Raw genomic sequence first — 8,907 nt, 5'->3', positions numbered from 1 at the left:
TGACTATAAGTCAGGTAAAAAAAAATACTTATCATCAGCCAACAAGGGAAAAACACTGATCTTGAATGACCAAGCTTTGACCAAGGGTGGCTCACTCCTCGGTCTTCTTGCCCAAGGAGTGAACCACCCTGCATGGCTATCAATGTGGTGCAACCAAGGCCATCATACAGTACAGGCCATCCAAGCTGATTTTAACTTTTCCTCCCAGATACCACCTTAGAAATCATCTAGATTAGGATATGTTGGCTGTTCTAGATCCAATCACAACAAACAGAGAGCTGTTGTGTGTCCAAGGTGAACAGGAAGAATATATACATGCATAAAGTCAATAAAGTTAGAAGGTTTGCTTTAGACTGTGCTGCAGTTTATCATCAAAGACAAACAGGCACCATGCTGCCAACAAATGGCATCAAGTCTGACTTGAGGTTTTTTGTTCTTTTTTTTAAATCAAGATTAAATTTTATAGCAACCACAGCAGAGATAACCAGGGAAGGTGTGCTTGAGGGGATATAGCTACAACAGCTGGTTTCAGACTGAAGATGAACTGAGGTGCTGCACCCAAGTCTGCAGGTTCAGGGAAGGACAAACATCTGCTGCAACCAGATTGGAGTGAGAGGAGAGAGCAGGCCAACAACAACAAAGAAACAACAAACACACTGTGGAAGACCGAAGCAGAGTTTAGTTTAAAGTGGAACTAAGGATGTTTCTCTGGCTGCCAGGATTCACTGAGTAATTTAAATGCTTTCTTTAATGCAGGACCCACCATGCATGTAAAAGCAAGTGTTTCACCAACATTTGTGACTAAAAATAGACCTGCAGTAGAAATGTATCTAGGAGCATGCATGTGAATATAAAGTATCACAACATCAGGCACATGCAGCCTAAGTGTTTAAACAAAGACTGATAACATAACAGCAGCAGTGATGATCAGAGTTTATGGTGAATCCAGCGTCTCGAGTTCTGGAGGCATCAAAGAGGTCACAGTTGTACTGGAGAAATCCCAAAACTTTAGGATACAAATTCATACAAAGACCGAAAGCCTGGTGAAATAAATTACTGACACAGTTGGATGTTAAAAGTAAAGACATGAGTACAAATGTACTCACAGAGCTTTGTTGGAGGCTTTGACCACTGGCAGCAGCCTCAGAAGAGCCTCCTCTGAAGCAGAGTATTTCTTCAGGTCAAACACATCCAGATCTTCTGAGGACAGTAAGATGAAGACCAGAGCTGACCACTGAGCAGGAGACAGTTAATCTGTGGAGAGACTTCCTGATCTCAGGGACTGTTGGATCTCCTCCACTAGAGAACGATCATTCAGTTCATTCAGACAGTGAAACAGATTGATGCTTTTCTCTGCAGACAGATTCTCACTGAGCTTCTCCTTGATGTACTGGACTGTTTCCTGATTGGTCTGTGAGCTACTTCCTGTTTGTGTCAGCAGACCTCGTAAGAGAGTCTGATTGGTCTGCAGTGAAAGACCCAGGAGGAAGCGGAGGAACAAGTCCAGGTGTCCATTTGGACTCTGTAAGGCCTTGTTCACAGCACTCTGGTGGAGAGATTGAAGTTTTGGTTTGTTAAATAATTTAGATTTCTTGGAGGTTGTCTGTTTGTCTTCCAGCAGATTGAGTCCAGAGTTGATGAAGGTCAGATGGACATGAAGAGCAGCCAGAAACTCCTGAACACTCAGATGGATGAAGCAGAACACCTTGTCCTGGTACAGTCCTCTCTCCTCTTTAAAGATCTGTGTGAACACTCCTGAGTACACTGAGGCTGCTCTGATATCGATGCCACACTCTGTCAGGTCTGATTCATAGAAGATCAGGTTTCCTTTCTGCAGCTGAACAAAAGCCAGTTTTCCCAGAGATTTAATCATCTTCCTGCTCTTTTTATTCCAGTGTGGATCTGTCTCAGCTCCTCCATCATACTTGACCTTCTTCACTTTGGCCTGAACCACCAGGAAGTGGATGTACATCTCAGTCAGGGTCTTGGGCAGCTGTCCTCCCTCTCTGGTTTCCAGCACATCCTCCAGAACTGTAGCAGTGATCCAGCAGAAGACTGGGATGTGACACATGATGTGGAGGCTTCGTGATGCCTTGATGTGGGAGATGATCCTGCTGGCCTGCTCCTCATCTCTGAATCTCTTCCTGAAGTACTCCTCCTTCTGTGGGTCAGTGAACCCTCTGACCTCTGTCACCATGCCAACACAGTCAGGAGGGATCTGATTGGCTGCTGCAGGTCGTGTGGTTATCCAGAGGCGAGCAGAGGGAAGCAGTTTCCCCCTGATGAGGTTTATCAGCAGCACATCCACTGAGGTGGACTTTCTAGGGTCAGTTAGGATTGTAGTTTTGTGGAAGTCCAGAGGAAGTCGACACTCATCCAGACCATCAAAGATGAACACAACCTGGAAGTCTTCAAAGCTGCAGATTCCTGCTTCTTTGGTTTCAGTAAAGAAGTGATGAACAAGTCCCACCAAGCTGAGCTTTTCCTCTTTCAGCACATTCAGCTCTCTGAAAGTGAATGGAAATATGAACTGGATGTCCTGGTTGGCTTTGTCTTCAGCCCAGTCCAGGCTGTATTTCTGTGTTAAGACTGTTTTCCCAATGCCAGCCACTCCCTTTGTCAGCACTGTTCTGATTGGTTCATCTCTTCCAGGTGAGGCTTTAAAGATGTCTTCCTGTCTGATTGTTGTTTCAGGTCTGTCTGGTTTCCTGGATGCTGTTTCAATCTGTCTGACCTCATGTTCCTCATTGACCTCTGCAGTCGCTCCCTCTGTGATGTAGAGCTCTGTGTAGATCTGATTCAGGAGGGTTGGGTTTCCTGCTTTAGCGATGCCCTCAAACACACACTGGAACTTCTTCTTCAGGGTGGATTTAAGGTTACAATGACAAACTGCAGCTGGAAGTTCTGAATGAGAAGAAAAATAAACACTCAATTCCAAAAAGGACTAATCTTTAAAACACGTTGCTCCATCTCAAAAGACATCAGTAAATTTCTCATTTATCCAGCAGCTTAAATCTTTACAGAAATCCTCTTACTGCTCTGCAGACGGTCAGCCAGCTCATCCTGCTTCATTCTCCTCAGGAAGTCCACTGTGATCTTCACAAATGCCTCTCTGTTGCTGCTCCTCTGACTCTCTAAGCATTCTGGGTAATCTGGACTCAGAACCTTCTGGATCTTCTTCAGCTCGTTCTTCACAAAAGTGATGATGTTGTCCTCCAGCAGCTGGAACAGAATATTTATGAATGAGCCAATCAGACTGAAATCATGGAGCCAAACATCAGATCCATGTTGGACACACTGACGATCCACTGGTCTACAAAGAGCAGCATGGAGACGACCGTGAACAGAACAGATGTAACAGTAGTTGTTGTACATGTACAGACCATAAATATGGAGTCCAGCTGTGTTTGATGCTGCTGGGCAGACTGACCACTGGGAACCTCTGAGCTCTGCTGGTCCACTCTGTGGAGGAACCATGAAGGATTAGATCCACACAGGATAAAGATCCAGGAGTTTCTGCTCAAATAACTTCATCTGAATCAAGTTTGTCAAGTTTTAGACTCTGAGATTCTGAAGCTCAGATAAAATAATTATTGTGGGTGATTTTAACATCCATGTAGATGCTAAAAATGACAGCCTCAACATGGCATTTAATCTGTTATTAGACTCAATTGGTTTCTCTCAAAATGTAAAAGAACCCACCCACCACTTTAATCACACTCTAGATCTTGTTTTAACATATGGCATAGAAACTGAACATTTAACAGTGTTTCCTGAAAACCCTCTCCTGTCTGATCATTTCCTGATAACATTTACTTTTACAATAATTGATTACACAGCGGTGGAGAGTGATAGGTTTTGTATTGTTGATTGTCATTTATGCTTAGAAACATTTACTTATATATGCTTAGAAGTATATAATCATTTGTAGATTGAAAGAATGTTTCATCCTAAGAGGTCTGTAACAACTCTGTGTAGCATGAAGAGGGGGTGAGTTCACTCCCCTACAGAGGAGAGATCGTATCTTCCTTTGCTGATTTATGGTATAGCAAACACACGTATATCTGTTTAAGTATAAGAGCCTTTTGTTTAGATGAATCTGCTAGATGTCCTGGCACCAGCTTTAGGGAGTCTTCACAAGGTCACATCTTGACCTCACACAGATCTCTCACACACACCCATATACACACCCCCACACACACACACACACACACACACACACACACACACACACAAGGTACTCTTTGTGTGAATGTAGACGTCATATGTTAATGAACCTATGCATATTCATGTAACCTCAATAAAAGGGCAGTGGTACGGGAGAACGGACGAGAGCAACCGGGTCAGGCGAGGGAACGGCGCCTCTTCGGTCTCTCCCGTGCATGAGTAACATGAAGAACTTGCCTACTTCGTGTCTTGCTTTGCGGTGTAATTATATTGTCTTCAACGTTCCAGCGAATAGGTTTATGCTACAAACCTATCATTAATTGGTCCTTCGATGCCGGATCCCTGGAATCGCATTCACCGAGGGGAGGAGGGACACGCTGAAAGACTGACGTCAGCCAGGAAGTTCCTGTGGATTCGCAGTCTGTCTTTTTCTCCTCGATGAATGGCGATCGGCGGGATTCGAGGGTGATATTACACGCTAAGCAACGCCAAGTAAGTTTAAAGAGGCCGACTCTATAACCGTGTCGTTGTGCAGTCTCCGCCATTTTGTGAGGCGTTGAGAAGTTCGCTGCTTTGTGGAGCGATAACTGGGTTAGTGTCCCGAAAAAGAAGTTTTGGTTAAATCGCCCAAGGGCCCAAGCGTCCGGTGTGTGTCCGGTTTTGAAATCGCCCTGGGTGTGTGTCCTGAGCGTCCCTTCATTGGGTTTTGTCGCGCGACTGGGTGAGCGTCCCACAGCTGGGTCAGGGTCCCGAGCGGTCCGGTGTGAGTCCGGAGTAGGCCTATTTTGTGTTGTTGTCATTTTCGTCGTCGTCTCGTTGTTGTTGTTGTGTGTGAGTGTGTGCGGAGCAGACCGCGTGGTGTGTGACGTCAGCAGCTGTTGTTGTTATCATGATTTCTTAAGCAGCCAGGAGTGTGTGGAAAAGGCCAGCCCACATCAGCAGCTATGCTCTGGTGGGTGGCTTTCCCCCCACCCCTTGCTGACACAAAATGTTAACTCTTTAGCTTGCCCTGTTCGACTGTGTGCCAGACCATAGACGTAATTGAGGTGGATAGTTGTTAAAAGTCACCTACATTAAGCTTGTGGTTGCTTAAATTCAGTACAATGACATGTGAGGTGAAGTGATATAGGTAAATATTTAAACTAATGAAGTGCATAGAGGCACTTGTCCTGTGTGGAAGACCGTCGTCTTATTATAAGCCATTGATGAGATATACAGCACGCCTGTGAAAACAACTAAAATGCTGAATCCTGTATGAAACATCTAAAAATACATGATGGAGAAGCTGCATTGAATATGAAAGTGTAAGACTTTGCCGCTGTGGGCAGAGCATGCAACTACTGTGTGATGTTACGTTGCAGTTTTTTTTTTCTGAGCTGATGAGCAAGCTACACATTATCAGATCGAGAGCTGTCTGAGAACTACTCAAAGAGAGGAAAACAGAGTTGTGATAACTGGAGTGTGCAGCGTTTCCATGAGCAGTTTTCCTGCACCTTGACTCGTGTGTGTGTAGCATCAGCATCATGTTTTTGTTTATTTGTTTTGTTGGATTAAAAATAATTAAATAAACTGGCGATCATATTTATGGATCACCATGGCACATAGTGAGTGTGAATGTGTCTGACATCACAGTGTTTTTGTGCACTGTGCAAAAGTGATTGCCTCTGATTGTGAGTGAGAGCAGTGATTTTTCAGACCACCAGCTATTGTGAAGAGAAAAAAAAAGAGTGAAAAAGAGACAAATTACATTGTAGACGAAGAAAAATAATCATAGGAAAAAGGTTTTGTGTTGATCAGCCGAAAAACAACTACAATGTCGTTTTCTGCTTTTAAGAAAGGATTGTTTACACAAACACAGAGACAGAGAGAGAGAGAGATGTGTGTTGATTAAACAGTGATGATGATAATGAACATGTCTTAGTTTGTCACTTTCAGGTGAAAAGCAGACCTGTATCAATTTTCCACATGCAGCGGTCGGACGGAAGAAATTTATAGTTAAACATCATTGGAAACATGCAGGCCAAGTTCTGGCTGACTTATATACAGCGCAATGTGTATGTGTCTCTCAACCTCACAAGCAAGTGCTCACTCCTCCCTGAAGAATTCGGCTCCAAAGCAATAACATGGCAGATAAAGAGACAGCAGCAAGTCCTGAACAAAAAGTCTCAGCGAGCAGCAGCAATGTGGACAAACAACATCAGAGAAGAAGAAGAGCAAACCCATCATCCTGACTGATCGGATGAATGGCACTGTGTTTACAACAAGCTGCAACTTCACTGTGCATGTGAAGAAAACTTTTGAGGAGAACTGAGGAGACTGTTGGAGTTTGACATTTGGCACCTGTGGAGTAAAATGGCAAGAAGAGACAGTGGAACACAGGACAAAGCTGAAGGAGAACTGCCGGCTGTGGACTGTTGAAAGTGGGAGAGGACAAGAGAGTGAGATGACAACAGAGTGAGAGTAAGTGGAAACACAGAGGAATGCTGTTATTAAATGTGGGAAATCAAAATTTGGGTTAGCAAACCTGGGGAAAAGAAAACTGACTGCTTAAGTTGGAAAATTGTGAAGGAGTCTGAAACAAATAGAAACATACAAAATCACACAAACAAGCAGAACATGAATTAACCCTACTAACAATTCCAAACACAAAATGACTCATGAAGACTCATAGCACATTAGTTAAGAAATGATTAAATAATAGCAGAGAAGTGTGTAGGAAAGGCAGCTTTAAGAACATGCTCTGCTGAACATGCAGCTCCACAGACATGCATTAGACCTGCCTAATAACACAAACACCCATGCAATGAAAATTAGCTTGTTATCTTTCGTCAGTGTAAAATAGTGTCAATTTAGCAGACACTTGTTATCAAATACTGAATTTATCCTAAAGAAGAAAAAAAATTGACTCTCTAGGTTGCAGGACAACAATTTAACTTTTGTGGAAAAAAAAAAAAGAACCTGGTTTGACAAACCAGTGATCAGACAATAAATTTAGTGTTAAAATGGTAAATTGGGAGAAGCTTCCTGCTTGATTGATGCAGCAAGTGATTTACTGTATGAGGGGAATTGTCTTTTGTGATAATATTTTGAACATGCTTTTCTGTCGTCCTGTCAACTTAGTGGGTTAATAGCTGATATGCAAATTAGTTGATCGGTTTTAGATTAATGAAAGGTGACTGAATTCTAGCACGAGTGAATGAGATGTGTTGGAGTTTGTGTGTTAAGTGGAAACTCTAAAACACTGAGTTTCCTGCTTTGATGTGCGAGTGAATTCTGTATCTAGATACACAACTTTGAATACGTCAGAACAAACATTTTTATGACGTGCATGACAGCATGTCACATGTTTTATGATGAAGGGAAAAGGAAAATTGAATAAAATAGATCTGTGGCCTAAATGAGTGAAGAGCACAGACCTGGTGATTAAACTCATAGCTAATAAGACATTAGGGTTATGCTGTGTTTTGTGCAGCTGATGGTTGGCTTGGAGTGAATCTAGCTGATGATTTTTTCTTCTGTTGTGAAGTCGAGCCTGCCGATTAGTATGATGGTATGATGAACCATGCTAATGGTATGATTTACCCTCCTGAGATGAGGAGCTTGTGTCATGACTTAACAAGGCCTTTTTATTTTTGATACTTTCACAGTGCACTGAAAGTTTGGTTTGATAATCTCTGTTATTTTTCATTTTTATCTTTTGAACAGGCACTGATTTTGTTTGTCTATTTCTTTTCTTTAAGCAGATCTGCACGTCGGGAATTAAAAGTGCTATACGACCTGTCGAGAACGCCGTTACAAGTGAGGTTTCTCCACATTAAAATGGGTTCTGGAGAAAGCCACTTATTGGGACAATATTAAATGAAAGTCCCGGCCTAAAAAGGATCCAGCGATGTAATCCAAACTAAAGTTCTTCTTTTTCTTTTTTGAAATGACGTCATTTTGCTGGAAGTGGAAACTAAATGCGACTACAGGTTCCACTATCAGCAAAGAATGAATGAATGAATGAATGGAAATAAAGAACAAACTGACTGACTGGTAAAAGAAACTGTGAGAAATTGTATACATCTGCGCAGCGCTAACATTTGCATTTTCTTTTCTACAGCATTACAGTTCTTCATGTGGTTTGATCACATGATTTATACCAGGACAACTGGTTGATGTTTTTCCTACTACAGGATTTTTGGGTTTATTTGTGAGGAAAACTGTGTTTACAGGTTATGAGTGGTGATGCTGTTACATTGTGTTTTTGGGAAAATGTCACGGTTACTTTGATGATATGAATAACATATTTTCCACAGTAATGGATGGTTGATTTTATGGTGTTTTTATGGCACCTCTGGAACCTGTTGACCTGTGTCTGACCTCCGTCTGACCACAGTCAATGTGTATTGCTAATGTTTGTTTCTTTGAGAATGCTGTGGAGGATTCGGCAGAAGCGGACAAGTGACATGAGTAAAACAAATAAGAGATTACGGTATTTATGGAATAGTTTATTATGGGCTCATTTGCTGGCCACTTTGAGCCCATAATAATATATGAGTGGAGTGACTTTGCTTAAGAGAAGTCACCGATTACATTAATGTTAACTTAGCACATGGGATGATCCATGTTTGAGGCGAATTATGGTAACAATAGTGATTTAATGATTTGAGAAAACCTGCACATGACACTTGTCTCGCCCGTGCTGAATGCTTATTACTCTTTTGATATAATTGTTTATACGTGTGAAGTTTGATTTTA

General features: G+C 42.2%; 1 pseudogene; it reads right to left on the bottom strand.

The window, feature by feature from the left end:
* Positions 1 to 758: 758 nt before the first annotated feature.
* LOC113017906 (protein NLRC3-like) lies at positions 759 to 3,414 on the bottom strand (annotated as a pseudogene).
* Positions 3,415 to 8,907: the final 5,493 nt, after the last annotated feature.

The sequence above is a fragment of the Astatotilapia calliptera genome, unplaced genomic scaffold, assembly GCF_900246225.1.
Source record: "Astatotilapia calliptera unplaced genomic scaffold, fAstCal1.2 U_scaffold_27, whole genome shotgun sequence".
Lineage (NCBI taxonomy): Eukaryota > Metazoa > Chordata > Actinopteri > Cichliformes > Cichlidae > Astatotilapia > Astatotilapia calliptera.
The sequence above is the reverse complement of the archived record's forward strand: the minus strand, read 5'-3'. Positions and strand labels throughout refer to the sequence as shown.